We start from the raw sequence: 27,589 nt of genomic DNA, 5'->3' as shown, positions 1-27,589 counted from the left end.
TGGATCCGGAAGTGGTGCAAAATTGACGCAGAAGCGATGAATTTAACATGGTCTTGTCATAGGACGGAAGTCCTTCATTTCAACAGCCGTTGCACTGAATTTTCATCACTTCTTTAGGTGTGAACCGAATTCAATGTTTTCGATGTAAATTAAAAAATTCTGTGATATTTTGTCAAATAAATAATTTTTATAATTTTTTATAATATTTAATGGATTCTAATGCTTGTCAGAAACGTTTGACCTCAAATATTTTAAAAAATGCACAATTTTTTCAGATTGGATATAGCATTTATTCGACAAAATCTAAATGATTTGTACCATTTTATGAATTCTTACACTGTTTTTAACCTATTTGAAACAAAAAAAGCTAAAATTACCCATTACAAGTATGAAAAAACCAAGTTATAAACAATTGAATTAAAAGAACTTCCAGGGTAGATAAAATAAAGAACATCATTGGGATTGCATCTTCTGGAAGTGCTTTTAAAATTTTGCCTTACGAAGAACTTCCAAATTTTTTTGCTGGGAAGGAGTACAATTAACATTTTAGGAATGCGTGGCAAATTTTATCAGATTTCGTAAAATCAGGTATTTTAACCGATTTATTATTAACTTAGTTAAAATACTATTACAAAATGTTAGATAAATGATCCACTCCCAATTGAAAACAATATATAAATAAGTAATAACTTTTTTTTGTCGTGGTACCAAGTTTCTCTCTGTTTTAAAACTTTTACAGTGACCTCTATGGAACATTCACTCCTTAATGTTAACATTAAATTATAAGATATGAAATTTGTTAATTCATTATGAAGGAATATTTTCCATTTAAAAATAAATGTTAATATTAACACGCATTTATTTTATTTTCCCAAAATTAAGGAAAGAGAACTTTCTTATTTTTATTTATGAATAACACGTAATATTTTGTCTTAAATTTTATTCTGCAATATTTTTCTCGTTTGTTTGTTAACATGAAACTCATGTAGTCTACTGCCATTGCTGTTATTGAGAGTTAAGCTTAATCAAGAGAGAGGCAAGAGAGTAGAGAGTTTATAGAAGCTAACTGGGAATGTTAATATGTTGGAGTGTGTGTGTGTGTTAAGCATGATTGCAAAATGTTAATTTAACACACCATTCTTGCATAGCATTTCTATGGCCATGTGTGTGTGTGTTTGTGTGTAGGTTTGTAACGCACAATAAACAGAATGATAAAAGTCACTGGCTATAGAACATCTCCCAATGTCATCTTTGATGTCCATGCTGCTGAGAAATAGAAAAATATGAAAAATCTTAACTTGCTTTTATTTGTTGTCCTTCGATGAACAGAGTCGATGAGTGTAGGACAGAATAGCAGCGCTGCTTTAGCTCTGCTAACCAACTGTCAAGCTCTTGGATATCTCGACAGCAAAATTTTCAGTTAGTTGGTGATTGGCAAACGCGCGAGTTATTTACCAGAACCTCGAAGAAGCTAACAAAAGACCAAACAAAACCACTGACATAGAGTAAAGCGTGTAGCGTGTGACTGGAATGTTAATCATTCTAGTGGTGGAGTGGAGAGGAGTGGAGCGATGAAGTGAAATGGAGTGCTATGGAGCAGAGCAGTGTGGCAAATGGAGTGCCTTTTTTCCATTTGTGGTAGTGTGAAGTGAAAGTGCAAAGTCTAGGAAACACACAGATAAAATGACAGAGCTCTAAAAAGAATACCATTAAGCATTAAAAGCAGAGAAAAAAAATCTACAAAAAAAAGAAAATGTGAAGAAAAAAAGATAATCGAAAAAAATTTAAGGAAATAATAAATTAAAAAAAAGTGAAAAAAATACGCTCTTGAAAAAATACCAAAAAGTAAAAAGAATATCAAATATTTAACATAAAACAAATTTAAATGCAAATAAAACAGGACATTTTTTGTCCTTGAAGTGTTTGTGAATATTTTTTTTCAATGTGCTGGTCCTTTCCTAAAACACCACATGTGTGCTAAAATAATGAAAATAAAGTTTCCGAGAAAAGAAAATCATATAACCCCAAAAGAAAAAAAGTGAAATAATAAAAGTTTTCAATTGAAACAAGGGCAGAACAAATTTTCCCCTATATACAAAACAACAAATGGAGTAATATTTGGCATCCCCCTCTAATAGTTGGTATCCTTTTGCATTTTGCTATTCAAACTTTTTCCTATACCATAAGTTTCTTTGTGGATTTTATTGGTGAAATTGAAATTTTAAGTGGTTTAACATACACGGAGACACAAACAACAAGTATGAGAGGGTTACGCATTCCATACAATTTTGAAGTTTGAGTGAGTGTGTGTGCGTGTGAAAATAGTGTTGTAAACCACTATCTTCATACACATACACACACACACATATATTATCATATATTTAAATATCAATACCAGAATACGCACACCCATAAACTCCCATCCCCTTTGTCTTTCACCAAACTTCACTTCCGTTTGTTAGCTGGTTGTTTTGTTTTTGTTTTTTCCAAAAAATGCTGCATTGCTGCTGCTACTGCAATCGATTAGTAAAGGAAAATACAACTTTAAAATCAATTTTTGGATGAATATTAAAATACAGTGGGGAAATTATATGAGTGAGCTGTTTAGATTATTTGCATTAATGTACTAAGGGCCCAAAGGCCATGTTTTTTCGAGGTATATAAATATCGTAAAACGCTTTACGTATTTTATCCATAGATATCGTTGGAATCCTGTTACCAATCCCCTTGTTTCGACCATGTTTGTAGGAAAGATCCCCCTTTATTTAATCAAACAACAATTAAGAAAATATTACAGTTGTTCAAAAATGAGTGACCATCATGACCACCCCCATAATATGGAGGTGTATACTAACTTTGTCTTTCTGTTTGTAAACATTTTATTTTTGTAGAAAATTTTGTCAAAATTCTATTTCTATAAAAAATTTTGTCAAAATTTTATTTCTATAGAAAATTTAGTCAAAATTTTATTCCTATAGAAAATTTTGTCAAAATTTTATTTGCAAAAAAAAAATTGTGAAAATTTTATTTCTATAGAAAAATTTGTCAAAATTTTATTTCTATAGAAAATTTTGTCTAAATTCAATTTTTATAGAAAGTTTTGTAAAAATTTTTAGTCTACAGCAAATTTTGTCAAAATTTTTAATCTGTAGAAAATTTTATCAAAATTTTATTATTATAGAAACATTTTATTTCTATAGAATACTTTGCCAAAATTTGATTTTTTATAGAAAATTTTGTCAACATTTTATTTCTATAGAAAATTTTGTCAAAATTTAATTTTTATAGAAGCATTTTATTTCTATAGAAAATGTTGTCAGCATTTCATTTGTATAGAAAATTTGTTACAATTTCATTTCTATAGACAATGTTGTCAAAATTTCATTTCTATAGAAAAACTTGTGAAAATGATATTTCTATAGAAAGTTTTGTCAAAATTTTATTTCTATAGAAAATTTTGTGAAATTTTTTTTAGAATATTTTGTCAAAATTTTATTTCTATAGAAAATTTTGTCAAAATTTTATTTCGATAGAAAATGTTGTCAAAATTTTATTTCTATAGAAAATTTTGTCAATATTTTATTTCTATAGAAAATTTTGTCAAAATTTTATTTCTATAGAAAATTTTTCTCAAAAAATTATTTTTATAGAAAATTTTGTCAAAATTTTATTTTTATAGAATCATTTTATTTCTATAGAAAATTTTGTCAAAATTTTATTTCTATAGAAAATTTTGTCAAAATTTTATTTCTATAAAAAATTTTGTAATAATTTTTTTTTCTACAGAAATTTTTGTCAAAATTTTTAATCAATAGCAAATTTTGTCAATATTTTATTTTTAAAAAAAAATTTGTCAAAATATCATTTTTATAGAAACATTTTAGTTGTATAGAATATTTTGAAAAAATTATATTTTTTATAGAAAATTATGTCAAAATTTTATTTTTTATAGAAAGTCAAAATTTTAATTATATAGAAATTTTGTCAAAATTTTATTACCATAGACAATTTTGTAAAAATTTTATTTCTATAGAAAAATTTGTCAAAATTTTATTTCTATAGAAAATTTTATAAAAATTTTATTTCTATAGAAATTTTTTTTTTTGTTAAATTTTATTTTCTTAGCAAATTTTGTCAAAATTTTATTTCTATAGAAAATTTTGTAATAATTTTATTTCTATAGAAAATTTTGTCAAAATTTTATTTCAATAGAATATTTTGTCAAAATATTATATTAATAGAAAATTTTGTAAAAAAATTATTTCTATAGAAAATTTTGTAAAAATTTTATTTCTATTTTATTTCCATTGAAAATTTGGTCAACATTTTTTTCTATAGAAAATTTTGTGAAAATTTAATTTTTATATAGATTTTTTTAATTTTATTTCTCTAAGTTTATATATAATTTGGTCAAAATATTATTTTTATAGACAATTTTGTCAAAATTTTATTTTTATAGAATCATTTTATTTCTATAGAAAATTTTGTCAAAATTTTATTTCTATAGAAAATTTTTCTCAAAAAATTATTTTTATAGAAAATTTTGTCAAAATTTTATTTTTATAGAATCATTTTATTTCTATAGAAAATTTTGTCAAAATTTTATTTCTATAGAAAATTTTGTCAAAATTTTATTTCTATAAAAAATTTTGTAATATTTTTTTTTCTACAGAAAATTTTGTCAAAATTTTTAATCAATAGCAAATTTTGTCAATATTTTATTTAAAAAAAAAAATTGTCAAAATTTCATTTTTATAGAAACATTTTAGTTGTATAGAATATTTTGAAAAAATTATATTTTTTATAGAAAATTATGTCAAAATTTTATTTTTTATAGAAAGTCAAAATTTTAATTATATAAAAATTTTGTCAAAATTTTGTTACCATAGACAATTTTGTAAAAATGTTATTTCTATAGAAAAATTTGTCAAAATTTTATTTCTATAGAAAATTTTATCAAAATTTTTTTTTTGTTAAATTTTATTTTCTTAGAAAATTTTGTCAAAATTTTATTTCTATAGAAAATTTTGTTATAATTTTATTTCTATATAAAATTTTTTCAAAATTTTATTTCAATAGAATATTTTGTCAAAATATTATTTTAATAGAAAATTTTGTAAAAAAATTATTTCTATAGAAAATTTTGTAAAAATTTTATTTCTATTTTATTTCCATTGAAAATTTGGTCAACATTTTTTTCTATAGTAAATTTTGTGAAAATTTAATTTTTATATAGATTTTTTTTTAATTTTATTTCTCTAATTTTATATATAATTTGGTCAAAATATTATTTTTATAGACAATTTTGTCAAAATTTTATTTTTATAGAATCATTTTATTTCTATAGAAAATTTTGTCAAAATTTTATTTCTATAGAAAATTATGTCAAAGTTTTAATTCTATAAAAAAATTTGTAATAATTTTTATTCTACAGAAAATTTTTGTCAAAATTTTTAATCAATAGCACATTTTGTCAAAATTTTATTTAAACAAAAAAAATGTCAAAATTTCATTTTTATAGAAACATTTTATTTGTATAGAATATTTTGAAACAATTATATTTTTTATAGAAAATTATGTCAAAATTTTATTTTTTATAGAAAGTCAAAATTTTAATTCTATAGAAATTTTGTCAAAAATTTTATTTCTACAGAAAATTTTTTTCAAAATTTTATTTTCATAAAAATTTTGTCAAAATTTTATTTCTATAGAAAATTTTGTAATAATTTTATTTCTATAGAAAATTTTATTTCTATAGAATATTTTGTCAAAATATTATTTTAATAGAAAATTTTGTAAAAATTTTATTTCTATAGAAAATTTTGTCAAAATTTTATTTCTATAGAAAATTTTGTCAAAATTTTATTTCTATTTTATTTCCATTGAAAGTTTGGTCAACATTTTTTTTATAGAAAATTTTGTGAAATATTAATTTTTGTATAGAAATTTTTTTTTAAATTTTATTTCTCTAATTTTATATATAAGTTGGTCAAAATTTTATTTTTATAGAAAATTTTGTCAAAATTTTTTTCTATAGAAAATTTTGTCAAAATTTTATTTTTATATAGAAAATTTTGTTAAAATTTGTTAAAATTTTATTTCCATTGAAAATTTGGTCAATATTTTATTTTTCTATAGAAAATTTTGTTAAAATTTTATTTCTCTAATTTTATATATAATTTAGTCTAAATTTTGTCAAAATTCTATTTTTATAATAAGTAATGTCTAAATTTTATTTCTATAGAAAATTTTGTCAAAATTTTATTTCGTTAGAAAATTTTGTCAAAATTTTATTTCTATAGAAAATTATGTCAAAATTTTATTTCTATAGAAAATTTTGTCAAAATTTTATTTCTATAGAAAATTTTATCAAAATTTTATTTTTATAAAAAATTTTGTCAAAATTTTATTTCTATAGAAAATTTTGTCAAAATTTTATTTCTATAGGAAATTTTGTCAAAATTTTCTTAGAAAATTTCTATAGAAAATTTTGTCAAAATTATAATTGTATAAAAATTTTTGAAAAATGTTATTTCTATAGAAAATTTTATCAAAATTTTATTTTTATAAAAAATTTTGTAAAAATTGTATTTCTATAGAAAATTTTGTAAATTTTTTTATTATTTTATTTTAATCTATTTTTTATAATTCGCTTTTTTCATAAATCTGTTAAAAACAGAGTACAAAAAAAAAAAATAAAAACAATGTATTTAAATTTTATAAAAAAAAATGCTAAAAGTGCGAATTTTGGAAAATCAAAATTTTCAAACTGTTCAGACGAGCGTTAAATGTACTAAAATCCATAACAAATTATTTAAATTGTATATCTTGAAAAATATCGAAAAAGTTTTAAATTGATATCGCAAACACTTTATTCGGATCACACCTTAAGAAGTGATGGAAATTCAGTGCACCGGCTGTTGGCACGGTGGACATTCGTCATATGGCTTCTGTGCAAATTTTGCACCACTTCCGGATCCAAAAATAAAATTTTCACTAATTTTTTGGCGAGGCTTTTGTTTGCTGGGCCTGCCATTTGCGGTTTGTTTGGCATATTGCGCATTTAGTTGGGATACAATGTATTATTCCTTCATTTAAATCTCCGCCATTGTGCAGAATCGTTCTTACCACAATGCTTTAGGCAATGAAGGAAGAAACAAAAATGTCCTTTCATGGTCACATCATCAACACATGCATAGTTGACAAAGAATTGGGTCTACAACAGAGCCTCTTGATGTTCTTGATATTGCTGACACTGTGTTGATTTCCTTGATTTTTTTTTTGTTCATTCTTTTGTCCTTTTCTCCTGCTGACAAATGAGGCCAATAGCAAATTTTGTCGATTCAACAAACATCCAACACAAAACATGCTTTTTTGCTTAAAGCATCTATGAATTTCTCTACTAAATATCGGATGGTTTTGCCATGTTAGAAAATTCCAGGAAAAGTGAACAGATAACAGCTGATATTTTTCCTATCCTGAGCTGAGCATGGGCAATGAAACCCCAACAAATTTCCTTCCTTAATTTTGCCTACAGCCTAAGGTGATAAAATTCGCATTGTTTTGTGTCACTGGAATTTTTTTACTATTCGTAAGATTTTCTTGGGAAATTTTCTTCTAAGATCCTTTGCAAGGGTAACATGTAAATATTTTTTTAGATAACTCGGTGTGTGCGTGCGTGTGTGGGATGCTTTTCCCTTTGCCTGTGACATTTTTTCGCATACATAAACCACCAGAATAGTGGTTGGGTATTTAAACAACAAGGACATTAATTTCATAACAGACATGACCAAAACTTGTTACACAAAAGAGCATGTCCATAGTCAATAATGATAAGCCTCTATGTTTTGTTTATTTGGGATATTTTCTTCTTAACCCAGAAATGATTTGGTGTTTGTGTTTTTTTTGGGTTTTTGTGTAACTGGGCTGAAAAAAAATGAGATTTGTATTTTAAAGATAACAAATTCACATTCTCATGGAGAAGGGAAACTTAATATTTTCCATATTTTATGTGTCTTAATAATCACGCATGGACAAAATATTTATTTAAATTAACAGCTTTATAGAGATTTCGATGGAATTTCGAGTTTTTCGGGTGTGGTCAAGATTTTCGTATTGTAAATTTGGATCTTTTTGAATTTCGATGGAATTTTAAATATTTACTTGAAGTTTTAAATTTGGATTTTTAATATGGCATTTGTTTGTACTCGTACGTGAATAGCTTTATTAATATTGCACAAAAAGAAAATGAATGCACAATAAATTAGATCTGCATCCTACTTTTATAGATCCTAGATTTATATCCAGATAGGTCGCTACAAAAATGTCTTTATTTTAAAGAAGCTTCATCTTTGGCTAGGAATCAATACCAAAATCGTTAAAGGAAGGTCAAAATCTTTGTATCCAAGTAAAAATTTTTTGAGTGTAGGAAGCATAGTTTAGAGGATACGGGCAAAATAGGTTTCTCATATAAAATTTTCGAGCTTATCACGATTTCGATGATCACAAATTAAGCTCCTTCATACTTTGGTAGGTGAGGAAAAATAGATATTTTATATGAAAATTAATTTTTTTCAGGTCGAGTTTGTATACCCTCCACCATAGGATGGGGGGTATATTAACATTGTCATTCCGTTTGTAACACATCGAAATATTGCTCTAAGACCCCATAAAGTATATATATTCTGGTTCGTGGTGAAATCCTGAGTCGATCTGAGCACGTCCGTCCGAGAGCATATAAACGAGCATATAAACGAGAACTGAGAAGGTCTCAGCATAACTCTTGGAATGATTACTGCAGCAGCATTGAGAATACGTCCGAGGCTTCCAGACTACGGAAGGTGCTAGCATCCACGAGCTCCGATCCAGGTTTCATTAAAACATCGGAGGGCAATTGGACAACGTCCAGTGAGGAGACGCTGGAGGTACTATTGGACACACATTTTCCCGGAAATCAGACGGTTGAACCATGCACAACGGTGCCACAGTGGCTCAGCGGTTGTTTCATATCTAGGAAATAATAATAATAATAAAATGGGCGTTAAATAGCTTTGGATCATTCAAATCCCCCGGACCTGATGGAATTACTCCGGCGGAGTTACAAGCGGTGGCTGACAGAATTATCCCCTGGTTGTCGGCGATATATATAGGATGTATCAACTTAGCATATATTCCACAAAAGTGGAGGGAATCAAAAGTCGTTTTCATACCTAAAGCGGGAAAAGCCTCTCACTCGAATGCGAAGGATTTCCGACCAATCAGCTTATCATCATTCCTACTTAAGACTCTGGAGAGGATGATAGATATTTATCTTAGAACTAGCGTCGATTCAAGTTTGCTCTCGAAACGACAACATGCATACTCGAAGGGCAGGTCTACTGAGACCGCATTACATGAACTAGTCAGCTTTATTGAAAGCTCACTATCTGTCAAAGAATACACAATCGTGGCGTTTCTAGACATCGAAGGGGCGTTCAATAACGTCCATCCGAGCTCGATATTAAATGGGCTGACAACTCTGAATGTTGATCCAGGTATACTTAGGCTGTTAGACGAACTTCTAAGGAAGAGACGCATTTCAGCCACACTAGGACAAGCAAACATACAGAGGTATGTGAACAGAGGCAGGAGGAGTTCTATCACCTCTTCTTTGGAATGTTGCTATAAACGACCTTCTGGTTTCCCTACAAAAAGAAAGGATACAAGTGGTGGCATACGCAGATGATGTGGCGCTAGCAGTCAGGGGAAAATTCCCATCAACAGTTAGAGATATTATACAGAGAGCCCTCCGGATGACTGAGAAATGGGCGAAAGATAATGGTTTTGGGGGTAAATCCTGCAAAGACAGAACTAGTCATGTACTGCAGAGATCGCAAAACTCCCACGGTTAGACCCATTTCCTTAGGGGGTATTGAAATTCCCTTTAGGGAGTGTGCAAAATACCTTGGCGTTATTTTGGACAGGAAGCTGAACTTTAAGCTTAATATTGAAGAAAGGGCGAGGAAAGCAACGGTAGCTTTATACTCGTGCAAAAAGGCAATAGGAAAAAAGTGGGGACTAAAACCAAAAATTGTACATTGGCTATACACGGCAGTGGTTAGACCTATAATGCTATATGGTGTTGTAGTCTGGTGGCCGGCACTTCACCAGCCGACAAGTTTAGACAAAGTTCAGCGTATGGCGTGCTTGTGTATCTCAGGTGCATTCAGCAAGACAGGAACAAACTCCCTTAATGTCATACTGCATATATTGCCTTTAGACATTTTGGCCAAACAGTCAGCTGCAACAACGGCTGTGCGGTTGCGTGAGCTATCGCTGTGGTCGGAAAGAAGTTACGGTCACAGTTCGGTCCTCAAATGGCAGATGTGCCTAACGTAGTGGATTACACATTGGCGAGTCCACTCTTCGACAAAAAGTTTGAGACTTTAATTCACAACAGTGAGGCGTGGTGTACACGGACCCCGGGGAATAAAAGATATATAGATTTCTACACTGATGGTTCCAAATTGGATGGCCAAGTGGGTTTCGGAGTATATTCTAAAGATCTGGAACTTCGAATAGCGAAAAGATTACCTGATCACTGTAGTGTTTTTCAGGCTGAAATATTAGCAATAAGAGAAGTGGTGAATTGGCTGAGAAGCTCCAAGCAATATTGGCATTAATATATACTCAGACAGTCAACCTGCAATAAAATCCTTGGACTCTGTGTTCCTCAACTCGAAAACGGCCATCGACTGCCGCAAATCACTCAATGAGATGGCTGAGCAGCACAATATTCACCTAATATGGGTGCCTGGCCATAGGAACATACCGGGGAACTGCGAAGCAGATGAGCTAGCAAGGCTAGGAACTACCTTACATATTCCAAGGGAACTAAAATCTGTTGGTATGCCTCTGGCTACCTGGAAGCTCTTACTGCGTGAGAAGGCTGTCATGATGGCAAATGTGCGATGGAAGAATTGTAAGGGTTGTAACGACACCAAGCAAATGGCCCCATTTAAACTTAAACCGCACACTAGATATGCTAGTGTTCTCGAGACGCCAGATATCACTCCTGATATCTGCTATAACAGGTCGCTGCCTGATAGGCGATTTTGCAAAAACTATTGGTGCGAAGTATAATGACTATTGTATGAGCTGTCATGATGCGGAGGAACAGGAATCAATAAAACACCTCTTGTGTGAGTGTCCTGCATTTTGTGTAAGGCGTAAGCAAATTTTAGGGGCATCCGATCCGGCTGAAATTTGGTACATGATGTTAGTATATGATCCCTAATGGCCATGCGAAAATTGGTCCATATCGGTCCGTAATTATATATAGCCCCCATATAAACCGATCACCAGATTTTACCTCCGGAGCCTCTTGGAAGACCAAAATTCATCTGATTCAGTTGAAATTTGGTACGTGATGTTAGTATATGGTATCCAACAACCATGCAGGAATTGGTTCCTATCAGTTCATTATTATATATAGCTCCCATATAAACCGATCCCCAGATTTGACCTACGGTGCCTTTTGGAGAAACAAAATTCATCCGATCTGGTTGAAATTTGGTACGTGGTGGTAATATATGATATTTAACAACCATGTGAGTTGAAATTTGTGGATGACAGTCTTTCGTAGAAGTTTCCATGGTGGAGGGTACATAAGATTCGGGCTGGCCGAACTTACGGCCGTATATACTTGTTTAATTTTGTATTTTCCCCATGTTAAAACATTGTCACATATTCCCGCTAATGCTTATAGCAAAGCATAATAAAAAGGCGGGAAAATCACTAACGTAAATAAGAACAAATTGTGTTTTCTTTGTTGTGTTAATGTTTCAATCATTGATAGGTATTTTGCACCTAGAGATATATGCTGTCCATCCAAAAGGCTCCCTATCTCCACACCAAACGAAATCTGTCAAAATGTTTCCCACGTTGACATCTACGAAAAAGGATTTTCCATAGAAATTCCTTTAAGAAACGCAAACGTTTTGTTGTGTCAGTAACAGCACACCAGGGAGTGAAATGAAGATTTGTAAAGTGAGAAATACACTGAAAAAAAAGACAATATAAAAGTAAATAAGATTACCAGGCTTAAGACTAAAAACTTGTTGAAGTTGTCATAAGATAGTCCCGGTTGCAAATACGGCATTAGATACTTGATTTTTTGTCAAAAACAAATCCTTATTTTAGCTTTGAATTTTTTTTCTGAATGGCAAATTATTTGGCTTATTTTTTTATAGAAAAAAAATTCTATCAAAATTTTCTCTAGGAGTAAAATGGCAACGAATTTGGCAAAAATTTCCATAAAAATAAAATTTTAACAATATTTTATTATGAAATAAACTTCTGTGAAAATTTTCTTTAGAACTAAAATTCTGACAAAATTTCCTCCAGAAATAAAATTTTGACAAAATTTTCCATAGAAATAAAAGTTGACAAAATTTTTTATAGATATAAAATTTTGGAAAATTATTTACAGAAATAAAATTTAGAAAAAAAGAATTCTATTGAAATGCAATTGACAACATTTTCTATAGAAATAAAATTATGACAAAATTTTCAATAGAAATAAAATTATGACAAAATTTTCTATAGAAATAAAATTCTTTTTGTTTTGTTATTGTTTTATTCTTTAAGCACTGTTGTTTAAATTCTGACAAAATTTTCTGTAGAAATAAAATTCTGTCAACATTTTCTCTGGGAATAAAATGTTCTAAAGAAATAAAATTTTGACAAATTTTTCTTTAGAATAAAATTTTGACAAAAATTTTCTAAAAAAATAAAATTAAAAAAAAAAAATCTATAGAAATAAAATTTTGTCAAATTTTTCAATAGAAATAAAGATTTGACAAAATTTTCCATAGAAATAAAATTTTGACAATTCTTTTTTAAAGAAATGAAATTTTGGCAAAAATTTCTATGGAAATACAATTTTGACAAAATTTTCTCTAGGAATAACATTCTAACAACATTTTCTTTAAAAATAAAATTTTGACAAAATTTTCTTTAAAAATAAAATTTTAACAAAATTTTCTTTAAAAATAAAATTTTGACAAAATTTTCTTTAAAAATAAAATTTTAACAAAATTTTCTATAGAAATAAAATTTTGACAAAATTTTCTATTAGAGGTGTGCGTGTGACTGAAATTTAACTCACACTCAAGCACATTCACGTAGCAAAGTGTTTATTCACGCACGCTCAAGCACGATACGTGCAATAGCCAATCCCACTCACGCACATTCACGAAAGGAATATTAGTACTCACGCACGAACTACTGTTAAAGACTCACGTTCATGCACGATTCACACAATTCACGACAAATTCAAGAGACTCATGACATTTTCCAATTTTCCATTACGCACATTCACGAACAAATATTACTGTGCACGCACGACAAATTTCTTTTAGTCCCATTCACGCACATTCACGAGAGTTGCTTTGGTTTTTGTTCACGACTCACGTGATTCATGCGTGAATCACGCGTGTCACGAGAATTTCGTGTCACGCGCACACCTCTATTTTCTATAGAAATAAAGTTTTGACAACATTTTTTATAGAAATAAATCTATATATATAAAATTCAATTTATGTTTGTTTATTTGTTTGTTTGTTTGTTTGTATGTTCCGAGTTGGCTCCGAAACGGTTGAACCGATATACTTGAAACTTTCAGAGATCGTAGGGGGCGTTCATGTGGTGAAAATAGGGTACCTCATTTTTTGGCACCTGGTCGCCTCCCCTTTTTCGGACTTTTTGAAAATTGGACCAAAGTTGACCGATCTGCTTGAAATTTTCATTGAAGGTTGGGGTTGGCATCTAGACAAAGATCCCCTACTTTAGATTTCGATATTTGGTGGCGGAGGGGGACTACCCCTTTGTTCGACTTTTTTTAAGTACAGTGTAAAAACTAAAATTATCTAAATTATCTGAGATTTACAGAGAACATGTGGTGAGGTTATGGAATTAATATGGTGTACCTGATGATTTCATATGTGAACGGAGGGGGGACCTCCCCCTTGCCCTACTTTTTGAAACTTGGAACAAAATTATGCGATTTGCTTGAAATTTTCATGGAAGATTGAAGGAGGTGTCTAGACAAAGAACGGCTACTTTATTTTTCGATATTTTGTTCGGGAGGGGGACCTCGCCTTTGCCCGACTTTTTTAAAGAAAACAAAATTAAAGTCCTCCGACTGAAATTTTACGGAAAAACAGGGTGCGGCAATGAATATTTGGTCGGGGAAAAATAAAAGGGCATAGGGAGACATCCGCTTCTCTTAAGTACATACAGAGAAACAATTAAACTTCACCGAGTTACTTGAAATTTACAGAGGACTGGGGAGAGGTTACGATATTAATAGTTTATGCCTGATTTTGTGATATTTGGACGGAAGAGGGGCCGCCCTTTGTCCTGCTTTTTGAAATTTGGGCTTATAATTTGCTTGACATGTTCTGGGACGTTTACAAAAGATACGCTACATCACTTTTCGATATTTGTTCGGGGAGGAAGTCCTCCTCTAAAACTGCAAAAAAAAAAAACAAAAATTCTAAAGTTTTCTTGAAATTTACAAAGGCAGTGGGAGAAGGTTATGAACGAAGATGCAACCTTCCTTGCCCCACACTTGAAGGAAAGTTTCAAGAATTTTCAGGGAAGGTTAGGGGTGCTATTCACTACGGTGTTTGTCGATATTGTATCGGGGAAAGTGACGTCCCTTTAAAACAATAGAGCAAAATTTAAACATCGCCGATATACTTGAAATTTACAGGGAACGTGGGAACGTGGGGAAGGGGAAAATTGAAATAAACTTTGTAGGTTTACTTCGATAGAATTTATAGGGACCATTGAGTAGTTGTGAAATTAATATAGGGTACGTGATAGTCCGAGTGAAGGTGGGGAGAGGGTTCCCTTTTGTCTGTGTTTTTTTTTTTCTTAAATTGAAAGTAGAGGGTTGTCCGTAAATGGGAACTCGGTACATAATTTTATGATTTTTGCACAGGCTTCTTTCTGCCAAACTTCTTTTTAATAAAGAACTTAAATTTACATGAAATTGGCAGCCAAAGTAGAGGGTGCATCATTTTAGCAAATGTTAATGTGGTAAAATTTTTTACTAATTTTGCTTTTTCCGATTTATTGGATGGGAAACAGTAATTCTTTGTATGTTATTATAATATAGTGCTTAATTTTCAGATATATTGAGGAGAAGGATACCTTTCCTTGACAAACCACACTTAAAATTCACAAGAAATATAGAAGATTGTCCAACTACTTGAATACAGGACATTATTTAAAAAAATTGGAGGAAAGGGTACACCCTCTCGCTTAAGACTAACCGTTTTACATATGCATATCCGCCGTATTTGAACCTATAAACGAAAAAGCAAGTAGTCCGATTTGTTTAAAAGAATTCAAATCGTTTCGAATTTGTTTTCAGTACGAAAACAAATTCGCAAAATATTCCTACAAACACGCTTCGGAAGGCGCAGCGAAGCGGGCCGGGTTACGCTAGTTTTCTATAAAAATAAAAATCTGACAAAATTTTCTATAGAAATAAAATTCTGTCAAAATTTTCTCTAGGAATAAAATGTTGACAAAATCTTCTACCGAAATAATATTTTGACAAAATTTTCTCTAGGAATAAAATTTTAAAAAAATTTTCGTTAGAAATAATAACAAAAATTTCTATAGAAATACAGGTTTAAAAAAATTTTTATAGAAATAAATTGATAACATTTTTTATAGAAATCAAATTTTGAAAAAATTTTCTATAGAAATAAAATTTTGACAATTTTTTTTTTTTTATAGAAATAAGGTTGCCACCGTGATGCAATGGTTAGCATGCCCGCCTTGCATACACAAGGTCGTATGTTCGATTCCTGCTACGACCGAACACCAAAAAGTTTTTCAGCGGTGGATTATCCCACCTCAGTAATGCTGGTGACATTTCTGAGGGTTTCAAAGCTTCTCTAAGTGGTTTCACTGGAATGTGGAACGCCGTTCGAACTCGGCTATAAAATGCAAGTCCCTTGTAATTGAGCTTAACATGGAATCGGGCAGAACTTAGTGATAAGAGAGAAGTTCACCACTGTGGTATCACAATGGACTGAATAGTCTGAGTGAGCCTGATACATCGGGCTGCCACATAACCTAACCTAACCTAACCTTATAGAAATAAAGTTTAGACAAAAATTTCTTAGAAATACTATAGTAATAAATTTTTGACAATTTTTTTTATAGAAATATAGTTTAGACAAAAATTTCTATAGAAATACATGTTTGACAATTTTTTTATAAAAAAAATTGATAAAATTTTTTATAGAAATAAAATTTTTACAAAATTTTCTATAGAAATAAAATTTTGACAATTTTTTTTATAGAAAAAAAAATTGGCAAAAATTTCTATAAAAATAAAGTTTTGACACAATTTTCTATAAAAAAATTCTATTAAATGAATTTTACAAAATTTTCTACCGAAATAATATTTTGACAAAATTTTCTCTAGGAATAAAATTTTGACAAAATTTTCTATAGAAATAAAATTTTTATAAAATTTTCTATAGAAATGGAATTTGTCAATAGAAATAAAGATTTGACAAAATTTTCCATAGAAATAAAATGTTGACAATTTTTTTTAAAGAAATAAAATTTTGACAAAATTTTCTATAGATATAAAATTTTGACAAATTTTTTTATAGAAATAAAATTTTGGCAAAAATTTCTATAGAATAAAAATTTTGAGAAAATTTGCAAAAGATATAAAATTTTGACAAATATTTCTGTTTTTTTGTGAAAAAAATTTTTTCTTTCTGTATAAAATGTGAGTGATATCTATGTCAGCAGTTGTCTGGCATTGCTGGCTTTGCATCGCAAGGAAGGATTTGCGTGTCCTGCTGTTGTAAGCTGGTTTCTGCGTTTTCCTAATATTTTGACTACTATTCTTTGTTATTGTTGTTATGCGATTTTTTTCTATCACATTAAACGAAGCATGGAAATATGGGTGCGTTTTTGACATTAACACTAAGCGAGAGACAGAAGTAAAAAAAACGCTACCTCTTTTCTCCCCTTGAGAAAAAAATGAAAGAAAATTCTCAGAGTTTTCTAAAGCTTTGTTTCCCTTTTGTTCACATGTTTTTTTTTTCATTTTCAGGGAGGGTAGAAATAATCATGATGACATTTTCTTTAGATTGTGGTTACCCTAGCTTAACTTTGGTTGTTGGTTGGTTTCGTAGTTGGTTTGCTGGTTCCTTAGAGTCTCTTTTATTTTCCCCAAGACAAATAAGGCTTTTGTTCTGTCTTGGTGGTATTCGGTCGTTTTGTTTCTTTGTGTGTTTTTATTCATCATGGATTTTGTTGTAGCCTCTAAGGATCTAGTCAATTTGTTTGGCAAGGACTTGTGGTTTATTTTTTTAAGGTCATTTTTTTTACCATGTCTCTTGCACTTTGTATGAAGATGAAGAGTGGGGCTAGGCGGGACTATGTTAACTTTTTCATTTTCCTATGCGACCATTTGCCTTGTCTTCTTTTCTCCTAAAGAAATTTTCATCTATGTTCTGGATATTGTAGCTGCTTCATTTTTATGCAGGTATAATTTGCCTTTTGTTACTTGTTTTCTTAGGTTTATGAATAGACCTATTTTTTGTTTGTTTGGTTTACCTTTAGAGATTTTCTTAGAAATGGAAAATTATGCTAATCTTTATTAGCCCTCTTCGGGGTTACTTTATACTCTGTAGACTTTTCAAAAGATGAATGTCTAAGCCAAAAAGAAAGCGAGAATAGCCTTTGCTATGGATCAGAGATATTTGGCTTTGCTGAAATAATTTAAAAAAATTGGCAAATAGGCGAATATCGAAACATTGAGATAAAATTGAAAAATAATTTTACAAAAATGCTAAATGAGTGATTATCGAAACATTAAAGGCAAATTTTTAATAGTCGAAAGACGACGTTTTTAAATATTAAAAAATTCGAAAAATCTAATTTTTCCGTTTTTATAATCGTTCAAATCGAATTATGAACTTTTTTAAAGTTTTTTGAAAATTGACTCTAACCAACTTCGAAGTCGAACATGGAGACATCAAAGGCGAGTTTTTTTTGCTACTTAACTTTAGTGTTAACAAGTATGACAAGATTTTCTATAGAAACAACATTCTGACAGGTTGCTGTCACAGTTGGAAGAATTCTACCAAAAAATTTAGATTTTTTATAGTTTAATAGATGTTTGGCAAAACATTCCTCTCCACAAATTTACTATAGAAATAAAATTTTGACAAAATTTTCTTTAGGAATAAAATGTTGACAAAATTTTCTTTAGAAATGAAATTTTGACAAAATTTTCTATAAAAATGAAATTTTTGACAAAATTTTCTATAAAAATAAAATTTTGACACAACTTTCAATAGAAATAAAAATTTTAACAAAATTTTCTATCGAAATAAAATTTTGTGAAAATATTCTATAGAAATAAAATTTTGACAAAATTTTCTATAGAAAGAAAAATTTTGACAAAATTTTCAATAGAAAAAAAAATTTTAACAAAAATTTCTATCGAAATAAAATTTTGGCAAAATTTTCACCAGGAATAAATGTAGAAATAAAATTTTGACAAAATATTCTATAGAAATAAAATTTTGACATATTTTTTATAGAAATAAAATGTTGACTACATTTACTATAGAAATAAAATTTTGACAAAATTTTCTATTAAAATAAAATTTTGTCAAAATATTCTAAAGAAACAAAATTTTGACAAAATTTTCTATAGAAATAAACATTTTCACAAAGTTTTTGATAGAAATTAATATTTAAAAAAAATCTAATTATACAATTATTTTTCGAGCTTTATGGACAGATATAGATTAAGGAACATGGTTAATAGAGCCATTGAAAAGAAAACGCCAGATACCAATCTATACACGCCTGGACTGTACATGTTTCGGTTTGGTATCTGGCGTTTTCTTTTCAATGGCTCTATTAACCATGTTCCTTAATCTATATCTGTCCATAAAGCTCGAAAAATAATTGTATAATTAGATATAATGCATTTGGACGTCAATTGCCTGTTTCGTTATCAGGCTAACATGAAATATAATTTAAAAAAAATTCTATCGAAATAAAATTTTGGCATCATTTTCTCCAGGAATAAATTGCTGAAATGTAGAAATACAATTTTGACAAAATATTCTATAAAAATAAAATGTTGAATAAATTTTCTATAAAAAAAAATTTGGCACAATTTTTTATAGAAACAAAAATTTTGACATATTTTTTTATAGAAATAAAATTTTGGAAAAAATTTCTATAGAAATACAATTTGGCAAAAATTTTCTAGAGAACTAAAATTTGGACAAATTTTTTCAGAAATAAAATTTTGGCAAAAATTTCTATAGAAATAAAATTTTGACAAAATTTTCTACCGAAATAATATTTTGGCAAATTTTCTCTATGAATAAAATTTTAATAAATTTTTCTTTAGAAATAAAATCTTGATAACAATTTTGTAAAGAAATAAAATTTTGATAAAATTTTCTATAAAAATAAAATTCTGTCAAAATTTTCTCTAGGAATAAAATTTTGGTAAAAATTTGTATGGAAATACATCTTTGACAAAAATTTTGTAATGAAATAAAATTTTGATAAAATTTTCGATAAAAAATGTTCATAAATTGTTTTAAAGAAATAAAATCTTTACACAATTTTCTATAGAAATAAAAATTTTTGACAAAATTTTCGATAGAAATAAAATCTTTACACAATTTTCTATAGAAATAAAATTTTGGCAAAAATTTCTATAGAAATAAAATCCTTACACAATTTTCTATATGCCAAAAATAAAATTTTGGCAAAAAAAAAATTACAAAAATTTTCTGTAGAAATAAAATTTTGACAAAATTTTCATAGAAATGAAGATTTGAAAAAATTATCATAGAAAGAGCATTTTGACAATTTTTTTAAAGAAATAAAATTTTGACAAAATTTTCTATAGAAATAAAATTTTGACAAAATTTTCTACCGAAATAATATTTGGCAAATTTTCTCTAGCGATAAAATTTTAACAAAATTTTCTTCAGAAATAAAATTTTGCCAAAAATTTTGATAAAATTCTCTCAAAATTTTCTCTAGGAATAAAATTTTGGCAAACATTTTTATAGAAATACAATTTAAAAAATTTTTTTATAGAAATACAATTTAGAAATGCAAGTAAAGTGTTGACAAAAATTTCTATAGAAATAAAATGTTTACAACAATTTTCTTAAGAGATACAACTTTGACAAAATTTTCCACAGAAATAAAATTTGGACAAAATTTTCTATAAAAAAATTTGTCAAAAATTTCTATGGAAATATAATTTTGACAAAAATTTCTCTAGAAATGGAATTTTGTCAAAATTTTCTATAGAAATGAAATTTTGACAAAATTTTCTATAGAAATACAATTTTGAAAAAAAATTGCTATAGAGACAAAATTATGACAAAAAAAAAATTGTACAAATAAAGTGATGACAAAAATTTCTATAGAATTGATATTTTGACTGAATTTTCTATAGAAATAAAATGTTGACAAAATTTTCTTTAGAAATAAAATTTTGATAACATTCTCTAGAAAATAAAATTCTCTCAAAATTTTCTCTAGGAATAAAATTTTGGTAAAAATTTCTATAGAAATACAATTTTGACAAATTTTTTTATAGAAATACATTTTAGAAATGCAAGTAAAGTGTTGACAAAAATTTCTATAGAAATAAAATGTTTACAACAATTTTCTTAAGAGATACAACTTTGACAAAATTTTCCACAGAAATAAAATTTTGACAAAATTTTCTATAAAAAAAATTTATCAAAAATTTCTATGGAAATACAATTTTGACAAAAATTTCTCTAGAAATGAAATTTTTTCAAAATTTTCTATAGAAATGAAATTTTGACAAAATTTTCTAAAGAAATACAATTTTGAAAAAAATTTGCTATAGAGACAAAATTATGACAAAAAAAATTTGTACAAATAAAGTGATGACAAAAATTTCTATAGAAATGAAATTTTGACTGAATTTTCTATAGAAATAAAATGTTGACAAAATTTTCTTTAGAAATAAAATTTTGACAACATTTTCTATAGAAATAAAATTTTGCCTAAATTTTCTATAGAAATAAAATATTGACAAAATATTCTATCAAAATAAAATTTTGCCAAAATTTTCTATAAAAATAAAATTATGACAAAATTTTCTTTGGGAATGTTAGGTTAGGTTAGGTTAGGTTAGGTTAGGTCAGGTTAGGTTAGGTTAGGTTAGGTTAGGTTAGGTGGCAGCCCGATGTATCAGGCTCACTTAGACTATTCAGTCCATTGTGATACCACATTGGTGAACTTCTCTCTTATCACTGAGTGCTGCCCGATTATTATTATTATTATTATTATCTTTATTTGTAATTTGAAGCCTTAAAGGCCAATTGAGGTAAATTACAATTAATCTACTAAAGAATAACTCCTCGAAACAAAGTTTTACTTATAATCTAAGATGGTTAAAGGTATGGAATTAAAGTTATCACAAATATAAACTTCTTAAGTCTAAAGAAAAAAAAAATACAAAATTTTATAATTTTCAATAAAAAAACTACTCTTGCAATTATTATTAATATATTTTTTTTATTGTTATTATTATTTTTATTTTTGTATTTTTTTATATCTTTTTTTTTTATTTATTTTTAATCGTTTTCTTTTAAATCAATATTACTATTGCGAATAAATATATATATTTAAAGTTTTTATTGTCGTCTTCAGTGACACCTACTCTTAAGTACAATATGGTTTTATTTTTGGTATTTTTTTATTATTATTATTTTTTATTTTTTTTTTATTTTATTTTTTTTTTTAATTATTATTATTATTTTTTTTTTATTTATTTATTTATTTATTTTTTTTATCCTATTAAAAAATAGCATTATGATAATCAGATTATAGTGACTAGGATTTTATATATATAAATATTGTATATGTTAGTCCAAATCTTGACAGTATTGCAGAAGATGCTTGCGGTATGTGGCATTTGTACTATTAAATACCCTTAAAGTGCTGGGAAGGGCATTGAACAGTCTAGCCGTTCGTACTGTGAATGAATGTCCCAAATAAGGTCCCACTCGAGGTATAACAAGTTGATTGGCTCGTACAGAGTGACAGAATGTAAACATATTGTAAAGGAAAGACGGGTTGCGACTACGGAAAAATTTATAGAATGTCAAGAGTAAGCGAAAGTTCACAAAGTTCGAAAATGATGAACCAATAAAGCGACGGACAAATGGTGAAATATGGTCATACAATCTGCATGAATATATAAAGCGGACTGCTTGATTAAACGCGGAGTTTACTCTCCTCATGATGATGTCGGATGTGCCAGAATAGACCTCTAAACAATAGATAATGTTTGGCATAATAAGAGCATGGACCAGTCTTTCCCTTACAAATCGAGGTAGCACATGTTAAGCTCAATGACAAGGGACCTACATTTTATAGCCGAGTCCGAACGGCGTTCCACATTGTAGTGAAACCACTTAGAGAAGTTTTGAAACACTCAGAAATGTCACCAGCATTACTGAGGTGGTATAATCCACCTCTGAAAAACTTTTTGGTGTTAGGTCGAAGCAGGAATCGATCCCACGACCTTGTGTATGCAAGGCGGGCATGCTAACCATTGCACCACGGTGGCTCCCTCTTTGGGAATAAAAAGTTCACAAAATTTTCTATAGAAATAAAATTTTAAAAAAATTTTCGCTAGGAGTAAAATATTGACAATATTTTCTATAGGAAGAAAAAAAATTTAAAACTGCCAAATAATATTTTGTGAGTTTGCAGGTTTGTGGATCCAGTGGCAATATATTGATAATATTAGTATGAGTCCATATTATGGTGGAGTGTATAAAAAGTAGAAGAGTAACTTTTCAAGTTTTGGAGAATGTCGAAAAATCTACTTTTTTTATTTTCAATATTGTCGACATCTGATTTTTGATTTTAGGAAACAGACTCGTCGTATTTGGAAGGTGCTCAAATTGAACTAAATAAAGCGATGTTAAATTAAAAAAAATGGTATATCTCTTTTATGAAAAATCTATAGTGAATTTTTTTAAAATTTTTCGAAAGTCTGAAATCAACAAATAGAACTGTAGAAAGTGATGTATCTCTGTCAAAAATTAATATAAAATTATATATCAATTTTATAATTGTTGCCAAAGTTCAAAAAAGATTTTTTTTTTAATTTTAAAATATTGAAAAATTGTCTTAAAATTGAATTATCGACTTTCGATATGGGTCAAAGCAATTAGTCGTTTTTTCGAGTGTCAAAATTGGACCAATCAACTTTCATCAGAAAGTAATAAAACGATATTGAATAAGATAGATAATTAGATGCACGCATTGTATCTCAAAATTTCGCCCAACGCTGGACTCTCCGACATAGGAAGTCAATTGTTTTACATTTTTGAAAAGTTGAAAATTTGCATTTTACAAATTAGGAAAAAGTCAAACAGTCAACCTGACAGGTCAAAGTGGAAGTGTAGAAATAGCTTTTTTCAAATGTATAAAAAATCGAAAAGTGGGACAATATTAAGAAATAGACTTATATCATATTCAGCACTTAAAAAACTGCAAATTAAAATAATATCAAATTAAAATAATAGGTGGATTAAGACAGAAAGGAACATGGTCAGGCGGACAGACGGATGTTTTTAGGTTACAAAAGGAATTTTATTTAATTGGGCAACCAATATGACAATCCTATACAAACTGAATGCCATAGTTGAAATGTCTTCCATCTGATGTGATGCCTGGTATAAAAGTATAATAAAATTTATATAATTCTATTATTTTATACCACCAAATAAAATCGTTTTTGTGTTGTATGCTTTAAATAAATTCTCATATATTTTTATTTTTACAAAATTTTATGAAATTTTCATCTTTTGCCTATGTCCTTTGGAAAATCTAAATGTCAATATTATTTACATACGCACACATTATGTTAATTGAACGGAAATATGCAAACAAGGTCCTTCCTCGATGTTGGCCAGGATATTTGGTTCTAGTAGATGAGATGGTGGTAGTGGCCAATAATGTTGTTGACTTTCTAAAGTATTAATTTCATATGAAATTTTAATTTCTTTTTGCAAAAAAAAAGTAGCACAAAATATAGGCTAATAAATTTTCATGATACTTGGTGACATTAATGTATGGTCTATTTATATGGTAATTAATGAAAACGATATTAAAAAAAATGAATATTAATGCGTAATGAGTTTTTAGACCGAAATTTTTTCGGTATTACATCTCATGTAATTAATATTGAAATTTTTGTGATATTAAAAAAATTTATAATTTAAATTTTGCTATGGTTTTTATTTTATTTTTTTGGGAGAAAATGGAATCTTCGTAATATTATTTAAATAATTTATTAAGAGATGATACTGAAAGAATTAATATTTATATTACCATTCAAATTGTTGTAAATTAATAATAATAAAAAAAAAAAAATATTTGTTGTTTGCTGCAAAGATTTATTTCCCTTAGCGTTATTTATTTCATTAATTTTAAAATTAAAAGAATCAAACAGCCGAAAATTCCTTGTGGCAAAATAAATTAACTATTTTGAAGTCTTAAGGCTACAAAAATCCTCTTGTTGTGTAAAGGTATGAATCATAATGCCACAAGCGGCAAATGGTATAGTGGTTTCTTGGTTTGGAAATACCTCTATCAGAAGGTCTATGTGGGAATTTATCGATTTTAAAATATAATATAATAGCTCGTTAAATTAACGGCCTTAGTTTCCTACAACTCTCGTTTTTTATACTGTTATCGAGTATGGTGACGTATACGTCATATTAATTATTTTCACTTTGTGAGAACAAGGTGCCGTATGATTTATTTTAATTTATGTTATTTGTAGTAAAACTAAAATCAAATATAAATAAGATCTTTGTCTAATGCAAAAATATCGCAAAATAAATACTCGTGTAGTAAATTTATTTTAACCGTTACTAACCTACGGGAAATTGGTGCATATTGCCATTATCAGACCTATAGCAGAACTGATACGTATGTTCTAATTTGTCGAATTTTTAAAAGTTCATATAATTTATTGATTTCTATACTCTCTTGGATATTAAAAATCGGTCAACACATTTATTGAAATACAATTGTTGGAATAATTTATTTTCCAAGTTATGCTAAAAGTTTCTTTTCTGGTACGATTCGGATGCTCAAAATGTAACAGGTTCCTAAGAGTTTGTCCCAGACTGTTACATTAGGACTTGTCTATGGATTACTATTTTGCCCGTGGATGTTTTCTTTGGACTGAGTCCAACTCGTGTCGTAAAGTGTAAACTTATCCTGTCAATGAAAACCCATGTTAAAGTGACCGGTTCCTTCTATACGTTTTAAACAGAACTGGATCGGGTCCATATACACCACATGTGTGTGTGTGTGTTTCCTTTGTTTAATCCATTTTCCGTGTGGTATAGACATTTTACCTGATTGGACTTGTATTTTTCATTTGACTTGAGAATCGGGAGAGTTCTCGACTTTACTATGCTCTTGATCTTAGTTGGATTTTTACCGGAAATTTTAGTTGGGAGGTATCGATCTACTGACAATGATGCTCTCTAAACTATACTGCTATCTGGAGGTCTCTATGGGAATTCATCGAATATAAAATACAAGCTTATAATGACTCAGGGCGTGAATGGCATTAATTTATCCCAACTCTCGGTTTAAGATAATATGATCAAGGTGGCGTATAAGCTATATTATTAATTGTTGATTAGTGCTACCAAGGTGCCGTATGATTGATTTTAATTTTTATTGGCTCAAAACCAAATATTTATGCTTGAAATTCCATGAATGTTAATACTAGATTAGTGCGATAATTTATCGTCTAAAGCAAAAGGCCCAGCCACGGTTGGGACCACGGTTGCCACAGTTGGTAGTATTCAACAAAAATGGTAGAATTCTTGATGGTTTGGTAGATTTAGCAAAATTTTCTATAGAAATAAAATTATGACAAAAATTTATATTAAAATAAAATTTTGTAAAAATTTTCTATAGAAATAAAATTTTGACCAACATTTCTATAGAAATACAATTTTGAAAACAATTTTTTTATAGAAATACAATTTTGACAAAATGTTGTATAGAAATAAAATTTTGACAAAACTTTCTATAGAAATAAAGTTTTGACAAAAACTTCCATTGAAATAAAATTTGGATGAAATTTTCTGTAGAAATAAATATTTGACCAAAATTTCGATAGAATTAAAATTTTGACAAAATTTTCTGTATTTTCTATAGAATTTTCTATAGAAATAAAAATTTGATAAAATTTTCTATAGAAGTAAACATTTGATAAAATTTTCTATAGAAATAAAATTTTGACAAAATTTTCTATAGAAATAAAAATTTGATAAAATTTTGACAAAATTTTCTATAGAATTAAAAATTTGATAAAATTTTCTATAGAAATAAAATTTTGACAAAATTTTCTATAGAAATAAAATTTTGACAAAATTTTCTATAGAAATAAAAAGTTGACAAAATTTTCTATGGAAATAAAATTTTGACAAAAATATCTGTAGAAATAAAATTTGGACAAATCTTCTGTAGAAATAAATTTCTGACCAAAATATCTTTAGAAATAAAATTTTGACAAAATTTTCTACAGAAATAAAATTTTGATAAAATTTTCTATAGAAATAAAATTTTGACAAAATTTTCTGTATAAATAAATTTTTTAACAAAATTTTCTATAGAAATAAAATTTTGACAAAATTTTCTATAGGAATAAAATTTTGACAAAATTTTCTATAGAAATAAAATTTTGATAAAATTTTCTATAGAAATAAAATTTTGACAAAATTTTCTATAGAAATAAAATTTTGACAAAATTTTCTACAGAAATAAAATTTTGATAAAATTTTCTATAAAACTAAAATTTTGATAAAACTTTCTATATAAATAAAGTTTTGACAAAATTTTCTATGGAAATAAAATTTTGACAAAATTTTCTATAGTAATAAAATGTTGACAAAATTTTCTATGGAAATAAAATTTTGATAAAATTTTCTATAGAAATAAAGTTTTGACAAAATTTTCTATAGAAATAAAATTTTGACAACATTTTCTATAGAAACAAAATGTTGACAAAATTTTCTATGGAAATAAAATTTTGACAAAAATATCTGTAGAAATAAAATTTGCACAAATCTTCTGTAGAAATAAATTTCTGACCAAAATATCTATAGAAATAAAATTTTGAAAAAACAAAAATAAATAAAATTTTGATAAAAAATTCCAAAGAAATAAAATGTTGACAAATTTTTCTGTAGAAAAACATTTTTGAGCAAAATTTTCAATAGAAATAAAATTTTGGCAAAATTGCCTATAGAAATAAAATTTTGATAAAACTTTCTATAGAAATAAAATTTTGACAAAATTTTCTATAGAAATAAAATTTTGACAAATTTTTCTATGTAAATAAAATGTTGACGAAATTTTCTATGGAAATAAAATTTTGACAAAAATATCTGTAGAAATAAAATTTTGACAAAAATATCTGTAGAAATAAAAA

General features: G+C 27.7%; 1 protein-coding gene across 5 annotated transcripts in view; it reads left to right on the top strand.

The window, feature by feature from the left end:
• The first annotated feature begins 1,373 nt into the window (after nt 1–1,373).
• SLO2 (slowpoke 2) overlaps nt 1,374–27,589 on the top strand; it is a 744,153-nt gene continuing 717,937 nt past the window's right edge. For 4 of the 5 annotated variants that reach the window (XM_075310162.1, XM_075310161.1, XM_075310160.1 and 1 more), the window contains exon 1: nt 1,415–2,137. The gene's annotated coding sequence lies outside the window, so the exon portion shown is untranslated. Of the gene's footprint in view, nt 2,138–27,589 lie in introns of all 5 variants that reach the window. The other variant, XM_075310165.1, reaches the window with a different exon arrangement.

Source organism: Haematobia irritans, chromosome 5 (assembly GCF_050003625.1).
Source record: "Haematobia irritans isolate KBUSLIRL chromosome 5, ASM5000362v1, whole genome shotgun sequence".
Classification (NCBI taxonomy): Eukaryota; Metazoa; Arthropoda; class Insecta; order Diptera; family Muscidae; genus Haematobia; species Haematobia irritans.
The sequence above is the reverse complement of the archived record's forward strand: the minus strand, read 5'-3'. Positions and strand labels throughout refer to the sequence as shown.